The 13,399-nt window shown below is 46.8% G+C and overlaps 1 long non-coding RNA gene across 2 annotated transcripts in view; it reads right to left on the bottom strand.

Annotated features, from left to right (window-relative positions):
• The window catches only part of LOC111814483, a 22,998-nt gene that overhangs the window by 1,917 nt on the left and 7,682 nt on the right, over positions 1 to 13,399 (bottom strand). The window contains exons 2-4 of one of the 2 annotated variants that reach the window (XR_002819457.1): positions 1,790 to 3,107; positions 1,405 to 1,518; positions 133 to 339 (exon numbers count right to left, since the gene is read on the bottom strand). This is a non-coding gene — a long non-coding RNA (uncharacterized LOC111814483). The remainder of the gene's footprint in view (positions 1 to 132; positions 340 to 1,404; positions 1,519 to 1,789; positions 3,108 to 13,399) is intronic. The other variant, XR_002819458.1, reaches the window with a different exon arrangement.

The following is a 13,399-nucleotide window of genomic DNA, read 5'->3' as shown; positions in this document are numbered from 1 at the left end:
GGAAATTACTTTTATTAAGTAAAAGCAAATGGAGCCACACCTCAATCATTTAAATTTAATTGCTACTTTTTAAACGTCTTATTCTGGAAACTTTCCCTTTCCACCTGTTTCTTTACGCCGTTTCCAACTCACGCAGTTGTGAGTCCTTCTTCTCCGTCTTGGGGAGGGAGCTCCGCTGTACACCACTTCAATGCTTTGGGAACGTAGTCACGACTCCGTACTATTTTGTAATGCTATTTAGGATGCCAGCCCTGGAAGTGGCGAGGCTGTCAGAGGAACTTTCTTCGAAGACACCTGGGGCATTACTGGAGCTCCATCCTTTGGTGTGTTACTAGCATTCTGACCAAAGAATAGAATGAGAGAAAGGCTTTGTTCTGCTTTTAATGGGACTGCCCCAGGTGGCCCTTGCTTTAGAAAGTTGAGGGGCAGGGTGAAAGTATTCTTTGAGACATTCCCAGTGCCTATTCAACAGGGACAGGAAGGAGAACAGGGGACTGGGGCTATGCTCACTGATTTATCTGTCTCTGTGCCAGGGTGCTGGGTGGATCAGCTGCTGTCCCTCCTGACTGTCAGGCCGAGGGACTGTGACACCCCTCTATATCCACCTATACACTGCAACCTTGCACTGAGCTTCTGAACACCCCTTAGTCACCCCTCAGCCCCAAGGGCACGTGGCCCCAACTGCTGCATAGCAAACTCTGCCTGCGCTCAGGTGCTTTCCACCAAATGGCTCCATATTTGAAAAAGCCCCACGCACGTCCTCGCTTATACTTGAAATCAGCTCTGAACTTGTGCAAGTACCTGCTGCTGTACAAGCACCTAACACTACCTCATCCAGCGCCATATCTGACACCTACTGCGAACACAGTATAAATAGTTGTTCTTTAGAAGGAAACAAGGAGAAAAGGGCCTGTGTGACCAGCACAGACGCAGTGGCTTCGGAGAGGTCTTCGCCCAAGGCGGGCTGGAGTCTACGCTGTGTAGCTCTCCCACGTGTATGGATGGCTACCTGGAGAGCTTCTCTGACACAGTATAGGTTTTCATGAGCGAGACTGAGAAGCGAGCCAGGCTGTGACGCACACTCCTCGGCTCACACTGGCCAGGACTGGAGGAGGACGGAAGAGGGGGACATCCTACGTGCCCTTATTCTCAAGCTTCACAGCCGTGACCCGGCGCAAGCCCTGCGCTTCCCGATGGGATGCTGTCTCTTCTTTATTTTTAAAAGCTTTGCTTCCCCGCGAGAAACAGCAGGAATTGTCCATGTGGACTGCAGGGAGGTAAATGCTCGTTCTGAGGGCTTGAAAAGTGAGGCTTCGGGTGGGCGGGAGAAAATAACAGCCCTGCGTGCCAGAGAAGCCCCGTATGAGGACGCCTCCTTTCCTTGAATCCCCGCCCTTTGCTGACCTTACTGGAGTTGGGCCGCTGGGCTGGGTCTAGCCAGTGTGCTTGGCAGTTGGATCCAGACGACAGTACTTCCAGGCAGCTGCGTCATGAAAATCCTCATCTTCCTTTTTAACACTGAAGGAGAAGCAGGGGCTGTGGCTCAGCCCCGCAGCCTTTGCTAGCAGGGTCAAGCTCTGGGTTCCATCTCCAACATCACAGAAAGAGCAAATGCAAATGCAAATGCAAATGCAAATGATGGCAAAAACTGGCCTTCATGAGTAACTTTACCTAGACAGTTATCCGAAGGAGGCAATCCCTGGTCTCCCGGACAGGTGCCAAGGCTGTGCAGGACTGGGCTGTGTTTCTCAGGGGCTGGGATGATGAAGGACCATCCATCTCAGCTCACCTGGAGAACAACTGTGAGGCCTGTGGGTTCCTGGACACCAGCCCGGCTTCTGACTCAGAATCTTGGGCGGAAGCCAGAGGATATGCGTGTTTAACAAGCTCCCTTGGGAACTCTCGTGAGCACCACCGAAAGCTAAGAACTGCGGATTTATGTTTCTGGAAATAAGATCAACATGCGGAGAACACCAGGGTCCCACAGTGCATCTGAAAAGGCCTGGACTAGGAGAAATTCCCTTGTGCATCTTTCCAGGGGCTACACTGCAACTTCTCTCAGTGAAATACAACATCAACCTGCTAAGGGGGGCAGGCTCCTGTGGAACAGGAGAGGGACAACAGGGGAGGGAGGATGGAGAAGAGGGACTTTTGAGTCCCACCTGTGCAACTGGATGACTTCATGAGCTCCTGCTCACTTACCTATCACGTAATGATCTACCCATATAGTGATATAATTTATAAATATATTGATATGTCTCTAGATTATATCATAATATAATCTACAAATATGTTCACAATATAGTAATATATGTTTCTAGATTATACACTAATAGATAAATTTATAGATTGTATAAACCATGACAGAGTTATATAATTGCATGGTATATGAATGACCCATTTTATGTAATGATAAAATTAGAACTACTATAGATAAGGTATATGTTCATGTTTTATGTAAATTATGCATGCATTATTCATAAATTTGTACATCAATTTATACATTAACCTATAGATTATCAATGTATCTATTTAAGTATAGATGTGTTTCTATATTGCTGTTAATATCAACCCATTAATTCTTATGTCTTTATGACCCATCCTAGGAAGACACGCCTAATCGGTGCTGAATCAAGGTCCCAGTCTTTCTCAGATTCTAAGGGAAGTCAATGCACACATCGCAGCCTATCTTGAGGGCCACCCTCAAGTCCAACACTGTCTGCAGTAAGAAGAGGGCCTCTCCACTCCAGTGTGCATCCCCGTGTTCCCACCAGAGCAGCAGGACTGTGCTCGTGTCTCACGATGACCCTTGATGGGCCAAATCTCCAGGCACTTGTCAGCAGCTCACCTCCAGATGTGTGGCATCCCCCCGCCCCCGGAAATTAATTGAAGTTCTGAGAGCTCACGTACACAGTCCGGCAGCAGATAAGTTGGTGACTCTGGGGACCTTTATCCTCCTCTGCCGTGGAAGGCTGGGTTTCACGCATCCTGATTTTCCCCGACTGGAAATCACCCCGCTGGGATGCAGAGCTGGACACTGCAGGTGCTGCTGCTGGACTGCACAGGCTGGGCTGGCGGCGAGTTAGGGAGGATTTATTCTCATATTTCTAAGGTGACGAACAGAATCTAATAAAAAATGTGTAGTGGCATGAAAGACAATCGCCCCCAGATGGCTCTGCTCATGGCCAGTGACATGTTCCTTGCCCAGATGCATGGGATTGTCACCAGGGGGGAGCGGCGTGTCTCCCGGGACATCTCACTGGCCAGAAATGTGGAGATGCAATCCTCTAGCAGAAGCGGTGTCCACACACTCACCATGAACTCTTTCCGCCATGCCTTCCTGAGTCCACTTGCTGGTTCACAGCAGTAGGTGCACATGATCTTAATCACAAGCCTGCACCACCACACCTTGCCGGACACACTCCCTGGTTTTAGATGTGAATGACTGCAGGTTTTCACTCAGCTGAATACCAGAGGTCATTCTCCTCAGCACTTACTGTAATGGTTTGTGTCCAGTTGTCCCCCCAAAGCCTCATGCAGTCACGGGGCAGGGACTTCTAGAGTTTGTGATTAACTCGTGATCTACTGGGATTATGGGTCTTAATACTGCTGAAACTGTGGCTGTGAGTATTGCACCCAGCCTGGGGCAGAGAGCCTGAATGTGGCTTAAGGGAGACAGACTTGCTCTCTGCAGCCATTGTTGCTGCCCCTCCTCCCTTGCTCTCTGCTCTTTGCCACGGCCATGAGCTGCTGCCCTCTGCCATGTGCCGCTCTGCATTGGAGTCAGCTGAATATGGACTAAAACCTCCAGCAGCTGTGAGCTAAATAAAACGTTCCTTCCTTCATTTTGGGTGTTGCGTATTTGTCCCAGCAATGAGAGAAGAGTAACTGAGACCACTTACCCAGGTACTCCAAGATAAATGCCTAATCCTCCCCAAATCTTTGACTTAAACACAACTATAAAGTACCGCCTTCACAAGTCTCAGGACAAAGTTTATTTATTTATTTATTTATTTATTTATTTATTTATTTTGAGGAACTGGGGATTGAACTCAGGCCCTTCTGCTTGCCAGGCAAGCGCTTATTCTACTGAGCTATCTCCCTGGGCCCAAGGACAAAGATTTCAGTGGGCTTATTATTCTAAACACTGAAGACATGGAAGGCAGTACCTACACATCTCAACCCAGAATTAAAGAACTGTCCGGCAAGGTGTGGTGGTGCAGGCTTGTGATTCCAGCCCTCTGGGAGGCAGGAAGATGGAGTGGTGGAACCTTGCCCAGGCAGTTTAGCAATTTAGGGTGATGCTATCTCAAAATAAAAAAGGGCTGAGGGTGTAGCTCAGTGTGAAGACCCTGGATTCAGTGCCCAGAATCAAAAACCACAGTGGAAAACCCTCAGTACTGCTTGTCCAGAGACAGAGGGAAGAAGCAGAGATCATGTGCCTGGGGCCCTGTCCTTCAAAGAGTCCCATGTGACAACAGGAAATACATAACCAACAAAAATAAACTGAAGTGCTGGGGTGCTAGCTGCGGCGTCGGCGTCTGGCAGGTAGCTGTGGGCTTGGGACTGAGTGCTGCCTCACATCTCACCCCGCTGACAGTGAATGCCTGAGGAAGGCTCTGTGATCTGCAGTAAGAGCAACCCTTATCTCAGGGACTCCACATTCCAGTGGCCCAGTCTCACACCTGCAATGTCCTGCTGGTCACTGTTCGCCAGGTGGGGACTTGAGGATTAAACTCCTTCCACCCCCCAACTCACCATCTTCAGCACAAGGCATTGGCAGCGGCCAAGCTCAGTTCAGTCCTCCCTGCAGGCAAGATGGTGATGGGAACTGCTGTGGTGCGAGCCCAGGAAACCCAACTTTCCTCACACCCAGGGGACTGGGTCACAGGCTTACAACCGGGAAGAGGAGCGCATTGATGTGATGACCTTCTCACTGGTTCTCACTAGGCCCATGGGACACTGGGACAATGCTTCCTAAGGTGAAGGAAGAGGAAGCATCAAAAATAGCACATAATAGAAATTGCATGTGCATTTTAAAACACCACATTTAGCAGCCCATCGTCCAGGACTCTGAAGAATTAGGAACACTCCAGCAAGCCTGGGGCTGCTCCAGGTGCCTGTCTCAATCTGATGAAATGAAGAAGAGATGCAAAGAGGCACAGGGAAAGAATGAGATGATTGCACAGTGACACATCCACGTGGCACCCAGGAAAATTTTTCTGGGTGAAAAAAGAAACTGTGCATCAAAATGATGCCAGGACAACTGGATATTTGCACAATGGGGGAAAATGAGCTCTAACCCTTGCTTTACAGCAACCCTCTAAGTTGACTCAAAAGGCATCATTATGTAAAATGGTTAAACTCTAGAACTGAATCTAGGGAAAAGCACTGGGAAATTGGACAGCATGACACTTTCTACATCAGGATATAGCTGTGCTTTAGAATGAGAAGAGTAGATATCAGGACTCAATAGATTTGCTTTCCAAGACGCAGGAAAAAACAAAGAGGTGGTCCACGGGCTGGAAAAAAATGTAAAAATATATAGAAAGAGAACACTTAAGAAGGAAAAAATAACACAGTCTTTCTAAAAGGATCAAAGATTGGGGCAATCACCTTGAAAGAGATTATAAATAGCCAAATTTAAGGAAAAGATTCACAAAAGCTCTAATCACTAGGGAAATCCAAATTAAAACTCTTTATATCGCATAGAAGTCCTAAGTCAAGAAGACCAACTTTTACGACTTGATGGGGTGTGAGGGAAGCGAATGTTTTGTGGGGTGGTGTAACACTAAAATAGTGCACTGATGGGTTTATAGCTGGGTATGGTGTTCTGAGGTGAGGCCAGGTAGGAGAAGGTGGGTCATTGTGAATGTGGAAGAGTATACATAACCCTTGTTGCGGTTTATGTCCAGTTGTCCTCCCAAAGACTTATGCATTCATGGGGTGGCTTCTGGAGTTTGTTATTATTGTGGGTGCAGATGCTGCCCCTGCCCTGGGGCATGTAATTTGCATTACAATGTAAGGAGGGGAGAGGGGCTAGCTGCTGCCCCTCCCTTTGCTCTCTGCTCTTTGCTGCCACCATGAAAGGTTGCTTTCTGCCCTGTGCCACTCTGCCTTGGAGTCAGCTGAGTATGGACTGAAATCTCCGAGTAACTTTGAACTAAATAAACTTTCCTTCTTTCATTCTGAGTGTCAGGTATTTGTTCCAGCAACAAGAGAAGAGTAATTGAGACAGAATTTGGTACCAGAAGAGTGGGGTCAGTGCTGTAACTAACCTGACCATGTGGATTACAAGCTTTTGGGAATGGCTTATGGGAAGAAATAGAAATGGTATGGAGATGTTACCTATAAGAGATGTGTTGGACATCTTTGGCTGTTATATATGGGAAATTCTGGACAGAGCTCAGACTAGAAGACTGATGGAAATCCTGCCTGTAAAGACCACCTGGGGAGGTTTCTTTTGGGAAGAAGGACTGCACTAGTTGTTGAACTCCAGACAATGTGTGTTTTGGCTTGACAGAAAATTTGTCTGCATCTTGCATATGTCCAGAGACTTTGCCTGAGACTGAGATGAAGTGCTACAGACTGATTAATCCTTCAAAACAAATTTCAAGGCAGCCAAATATTGAGGGAGTGGCATGGCTATTGTTGAGGGTTTTTGGTCAGATTTATGTTGAAAATCAAGAGCAAAGAGCCCACCAGGATGATTTAAAATGCTGTGAGTTTGGCCAGAAAGAACACTCCAATGAAGCCGTGGAATGCAAAGATAGAACTGAGAGGATCTCCATTGCCAAGAAGGAACAAGAGATGCAAAAGACAGCCTGAGGGCATCCCCTCAGGAGGTGGCGGGTCTCCAGCCTTTGCAGCCCCAGAATTGCAAGGGTGAGGGGCTTTGCTTTGAGGGAAAATCCACAGAGCTCCATGTTCCAGAATGGAGGCAGTGGCCACACCAGGTTACAGAATGGTGCTGGAACCATTTATTCCTTGGAATCTTGGCCAAGGGCTCAGTTATCCATGCACTGGACTACTACAGTGAAGAGAAAAGGTAGTCTGGCTACTGCTCCAGCTGGCAGAGCAGACCTAGGCATCATTGGTTTTAAGTGCTTGCAGAATGCAGGAGTTCTGAGGTTAAGGAGGATTCCATCTGGACTTCAGAAGAAGGTCTGGGAGGCCGGGCAGTATGCCCCTGAGAGGGCAGTGTGTGAAGCTGTGAGTGGAAACCCCAGAAGTGTGGAAAAGCCAGGAATATGGATCATCTAAGGGAAACTGCAAGGAGGGCACAAAGCTGGCCTAAGAGAGAAGCTGTGGAAGCTACCACCAAGAGTGCTGTAGGGGTGGAGCCATGTAAGGCTTCTAAAACTCACAATGGATTGTTTCAGATGCTCCACATGGAACTACGGGGCTTAATGTTTGCCCTGCTGGATTTTGGATTTGTGTTGGTCCCAGTGCTTTGTATTTCTCTGTTGTTTGTACCTTTTGGGATGATAATGCTTGTCTTGTGCCACTGAATGTCGGAAGTGTTTAACTTTCTTTTGTACAGGGGCTCATGGCAAAGAGTTTGCCTTAGATCTTGGAAGAGACTTTGACTTGGACTCTTCAGCAATGTTGACACTATTGGGACTTTGGCAGCTCTTAGAGATGGACTAAAATATCTTTTGCAGAAAGGAATGTGCATGAGATATTGGGGGTCCAGGGGCAGAATGCTATGATTTGTGTCTAGTTGTCCCCCCAAAGACTCATGCAGTCATGGGGCGGCTTCTGGACTTTATGATTGATCATTCTGCATGTGAACACTATCTGCACCCTGGGGCAGGTAAATTTCCATTACAACGTAAGGAAGAGAGAGGGGCCAGCTGCTGCCTGAGCAGCTGTCACACACCTTCACTCTGTGCCCTTTGCCACCACCATGAAAGGCTGCCCGCTGCCATGTGCCACTCTGCCTTGGAGCCAGCTGAGTAAGGACTGACACCTCCAAGTAACTAAAAGCTAAATAAACGTATCCTTCCTTCATTTTGGGTGTTGGGTATTTGTCCCAGCAATGAGAAGAGTAACTGAGGCAGCCCTCCTCCCTTGATCCCTCTCGGCTTCCTGCCTGCCACAGCATGAACTCCTCTTCTGCCATGCCGCCCTGTCCTAGAGCCAGCTGACTATGCCCTGAAAGCTCTACAAACTGTGAGCTAAAAATAAACCTCTCCTCCTCTATGTTGTGGGTGTCAGGTGTTTGTGTCCCAGCAATGAAAAAATAACTGAGACACCAACAATAACTGAGTGTTGATGAAACACACAGAAAGAGGCACTCCCAGCTGTTGCTGGTGGGATTGCAGAATGACCCTTGTAAACCTGCACATTTATTGAGTGATCCAACCATTCCATGCTCAGGTATGTACCTGAAGGAAGAGAAAGCCTACATCCATACCAATACCTGAGTACAAATGTGTATCACCAACATGATTCACAGTCATCAGAAGTCGGAAGCAGCCTAGTAACCTTCAACAGACAAGTGGAGAGATAAATGGTGGTACATCCGTCCAACTGAACACTTCTTGGGGATAAAAGGAAAGATTTATTGACAAAGGCAGTTGAGAAGCATTATGCTAAGTGGAAGAGGCTGTTCATGAATGTCTCACATTGGTTGGCCCGAGCCCATATGCAAACCCACATGGGCTCAAGCCATAATATGAAATGGCATAGTGCTTTTATAACCTAGGAAGAGCCCCCGTGTACTTTAAATCATCCCTAGTTAGCTTACATCACCTCTTATGAAGGAAATGTTACTTAGAGTTTTCACACTGTACTGTGTCAGTGGTAATGTAAAGGGAAAATTCTGCATGTTCAGTAGGAGGCCATTTCTTTTGCTAAATATTTTTTTCTTATTTGTAATTTAATTTTTTTTTTACAAGGTGCTCAACTGCGTAGATCAGACTTGTAGTGATCTGCCTGTTTACAGCCTCCCGAGAGCTGGGGTTACAGGCACGCTCCACCACGCCCAGTCTCAATCGCCATCTCAGCGCACCCTGGGAGCAGGGCTGGCACAGACAGCCTGGGGATCAAACCCCTGGCCCCTGCACCTGACTGCAGGTGCTTTAATCCACTGAGCTATTTGGCTGGCCCTTTAATTTTATTTTAAAGAGTAAAAACAAATAACAAAGCAAACACAAAAATAGTAACAAGCAACAATATATATGGTACAGAATTTCAGAACAAGAATAAAAATTTAACAATGGTTCTTGTATTAATGTTTTCATTGTCAAATCTGTTGTTCAGATTAATAGATGTAGACACACAAGACTGGTCAAATAATTAAACATTAATGCTTACTTTCTTTTTTTTCAACATTAATGTTTAGTTTCAATAAACTTTTTTTCCTTGTCCTTTTTTACTTTTTAGTTTTGAAAATCTATTTGAAAAGAGTATACTAACACATAAAACATTAGAAATGGTATACATTTAGAAGAACAAGATGAGTTATTCAACTATTGTCTTTATACTGCGCTTTGCTGTCTTCAATGTAGTTGCTAAGATTATAAATGTTAGCATATACAGTTAGTCAAAGTGAAAATTTTAAACATCATTGCTACTTTTAATAAGCTGATGGAAATTAATATTGCAATCATCTCAGCTACCCTGAATATATACTTGCATGATTTTCCTCCTTACTTATTTTTTCTGTTTTCCTTTCCCTCATGTTTATTGTTTAATCCTTACATTTATTTTCTCTCCATCTTACTATATCTCTTATACCTTTCAGATTTGATATTTTCTTTCAGGTTCTTTTTTTTTTTCTTTCAGGTTCTTATACTAGGGAGACAATATGATATTGCCACATTTGGTCCTGGCTTATGTCACTTATGAATATGGCCGTTAGTGAAAATCCACTTAGCTATAAAGGTCTCAAGTTTTCTCTCTTTATAGCTGAGCAATACTCCATTGTATAAAAATACCACAGCCTTTTCATCCATCCCGCAGGTGATGGGAATTTTGGTTGCTTCCGAGATTTGGCCGTGACAAATTGTGCTGCTATAAGCATAGTTCACATGCATCACTGTGGTATGATGTTTTCAGTTCTTTTGGGAAAATACCGAAAGGAAAATAGCTGGGTTGAATGGGACTTCCAATCCTAGGCTTTTGAGGAGTCTCCACACTAGTTTTGTTGAATATTTTTGCTCAGAGTTCATTGAACCTGAAGATGCAAGACGTGTGGACTGACAGGGACAACTATGTCCTGCCCCTAATACAACGCTGTTGGCCGACGTAGGCACAGGCAATTCCACATCCCTTGATCGGCTGCTCTGACCCTCTTCAAATGCTTAAATGCTGAATGGGGGACTGCACCTTGTACTTTGTAGCAAGCTCTGCAAGTTATGTAGCTGCTCTTGCTGGGTTTGGCCAATACAGTGCTTTAAATGTACAAGAGAAGGGAAAAAGATGTATTTCTGTATATATACAGGCTAGCTCGGAAAGGAGTACTGCTGATTTCTGCTGGGCTAGTGAAAGGAGCAGTTAATGCTTAATGTTTTTTCTTCTCCTAAATCCCTTATAACTTTTTATTTTTTTTAATTTTTATTTATTTGTGTGTGTGTGTGTGTGTGTGTGTGTGTGTGTCCAGCTCAACCCACCAGGGGGCGGGGCTGGCTGGCATGTGGTGCTGGGGGATTGAACCGCGGTTCCTGTGCTTTGCTAAGCTTGTTCTAAGTAGGTGCTTTAGACCACTGAGCCATCTCACCAGCCCCCTTATAACTTTTTAAAAACAATTTTGCATCTGATAATCTAAACAACTACTTTGAAGGAAACACTATGAAATATAGCAACCATTGTTGAATTCCTATTACTTTGTTTAGTGTTGCTTTTAGTGTTTATTTTGACTATCTTTTCTTCTCTTTAAAAAAAATAAAAATACAAGAAAACTTAGCTCATTCATGCACTGACCTATTCCCAGGAGGCCCTGGAACTCTGCTGCCTCGCCCAGAGCTGCCGACCCAGCTAAGACGGCTCCCTCTCAGGCCGTATTTCAGTCAACGAGCCGCATCCCAGCCCCGCCCGACAAGGGTCCTCTAGGGTGCGGGGCCTCAGCCAGTCGTCTGCATAGATGATTCCAGTTGTTGCAAGGACAGATCCAAAGTGTGTGCTCTCCCTCCCGGTGTCACGCTCGGCGAACACCCAGCTTGGTGTGAGCTGCCACCGGGAAAAGGAAGTCTCTCTGCAGGAGAATCACAGGGAATGCCGCTGGGTTCTGAAACTGCCTTGCTGGGCCTGGCAGCCTGCGTCTGTAACCCCGGCACTCTGGGAGGCTGAGGCTGGAAGATCACGAATCCGGCCCCAGCTTCGGCAGCTTAGCTGAGAGCGTGTCTCAAAACAGAAGACAAACAGGCCGGGAGGCAGCTCAGTGCAAAGGCCCTGATTTCATCCCCAGCACCCCAAAAAGCTGAAACCCGCTTCATACTCTGGATGAGCTCTCCATACACGATCAAGCTCCAGCTGCCGCTGCTAAAATGGCCTGAGGCACAGGGTGACTGTCAGGCCACGCAGGTAAAGGACACTGACAGTTCTCACCGGTAAGATTCCTGCAGTCGGCGTGGGCCATCATTTCCAAAGTGCCATCAGCACTCGGGAAGCACGGGTCCTCCTCAGGGCTGTGAACACGCCTTGCTGATATCTGAAGGAGAAATAACTGTGTTGGATGTCTGGAGGTTGGCAGAGCAGGCCTTCCGCTGGAGGTCCCTGAGTGGCCCCCAGAGTGATAAAGCTTCCCGTTACGCCGAAGAGCGCTGGAGGGTGGCAAAAGTGCACTTCCGTAAGTGCCAGTCATGGAGGCTGCATGGAATGAAGACATGCATTTTTGCCTCTCGAGCACAACCCCGAAGGCAACTTCCTCCTGCTGGAGCAGAGAAGGGTGCTCTTGCATCCGATGAACCTTCCTGAGCTGGTGCTGAGAAGGATGCTGCAGGTTCACGACCAGCCCAGAGACAGCAGAGCCCCTACCAGACGTGATCTGAGTAGCTGTGCAGGCCCCACAGCTGCGCCAGGCCACAGAGCCGGGCCCTTGGCAAACACCATCGGGACCCCGCCCCGTGCAGCTGTGCTGCGGACCGGCGGAGCGTTGGTATCTCCCTTGCAATATGGTTTGCGTCTAGTTGCGCCCCCAGAGCCTCATGCAATCACTGGGGTGGCTTCTAGAGTTTATGATTAATTCATGATCTAATGTGGGGTGATTCCGGGTAAGCGCTACACCTGCTCTGGGGTGGGTACTCTGCACAGAAGTAAGGAAGGGAGGGAGGCTGACTGGGTGCCACGGCTGCCCCTCCCTTTGCTTTCGGCTGTTCTCTGCCACCATGAACGGCTGCCCTCTGCCATGTGCCACCCTGCCTTGGAGCCAGTCGAGTGTAGACTGAAACTTCCACAAACTGTGAGCTCAATAAACCTTCTTCTGTAATTTGGGGTGTCAGGTATTTTTTCACAGCAACAAGGGAAAAATAACCAAGACACCTTGCTATATTAACTTATAGAAACTGTGGAGGTGGAAAGGACCAGTGTGTGTTTTAGTTTTGAAATCCCAGAGTTGGTCTAGTGCCACCTGGGGCTAAGGCGGAAGGAGGCACCATGCACATACTTTGGCCCCAGGCTTCTCTCCTTCTTCTTCGGAGTCCAGTCTCAGACGCAACACTCTGTTGCCCCCAGAGGAAGGGAGGGCCAGGCTGCTGAGCCCTAAAGGCTACCGTGAGTAGGCTCTGGAGCCAAGGAGGAAAGAGAAGTCTAACTCTTCTTCAGGTTTTTGAACAAAATGTACTTGAGAAGTAAAAGGAAGATCAAGATTTTGTTATGTGCCACATGGACTAAAGAGGAGCTATCAGTAAGCAGGGGTTAGACAGCACAGTGTTAAAACTAAAGAGAGTGGGAGAAGCGGAGGTAAGTTGGAAAGTCTTTGTGTGCATGAGCACATGTGTGTGCACACATGTGTGTGAATGTGTGTGTGTGAGGAGTGTGCATGGTGGTGGCCACTTAAACTCATTTCGATCCCCTGGAAAACCCCACCTGAATTACACAGTATCCACCCAATCCTTATTCCACAAAACATGTGCTACAACTCCTCACAAATAAACTTTCCTCAGAAAATATTCTTTTCAGTGATTGTCATATCCTGTGTTATACTTAAACTACAGTAGCATAAAAAATTTTCCCAATTCCTTCCAAATCTTCAAGTAGCATGGGATGATCCATTTCTTGTTTTTTGGTTTTTGGTTTTTTTGTTTGGCTTGGTTGGTTGGTTGGTTGGTTGGTTGGTTTTGTATTTCAGGGAAGTGTTTACAGGGTGTTCGGGGTCTTACTACTAGATCGAACTCACAGTGATTCACCTGTTTACAGCCTGCCAGGTGCTGGGATTACAGGCGCGCACCACCAC

This window comes from Octodon degus, unplaced genomic scaffold (assembly GCF_000260255.1).
Source record: "Octodon degus isolate 3935 unplaced genomic scaffold, OctDeg1.0 scaffold00329, whole genome shotgun sequence".
Taxonomy (NCBI): Eukaryota; Metazoa; Chordata; class Mammalia; order Rodentia; family Octodontidae; genus Octodon; species Octodon degus.
Note: the sequence above shows the minus strand (reverse complement) of the source record. Positions and strands in the feature narration are given on the sequence as shown.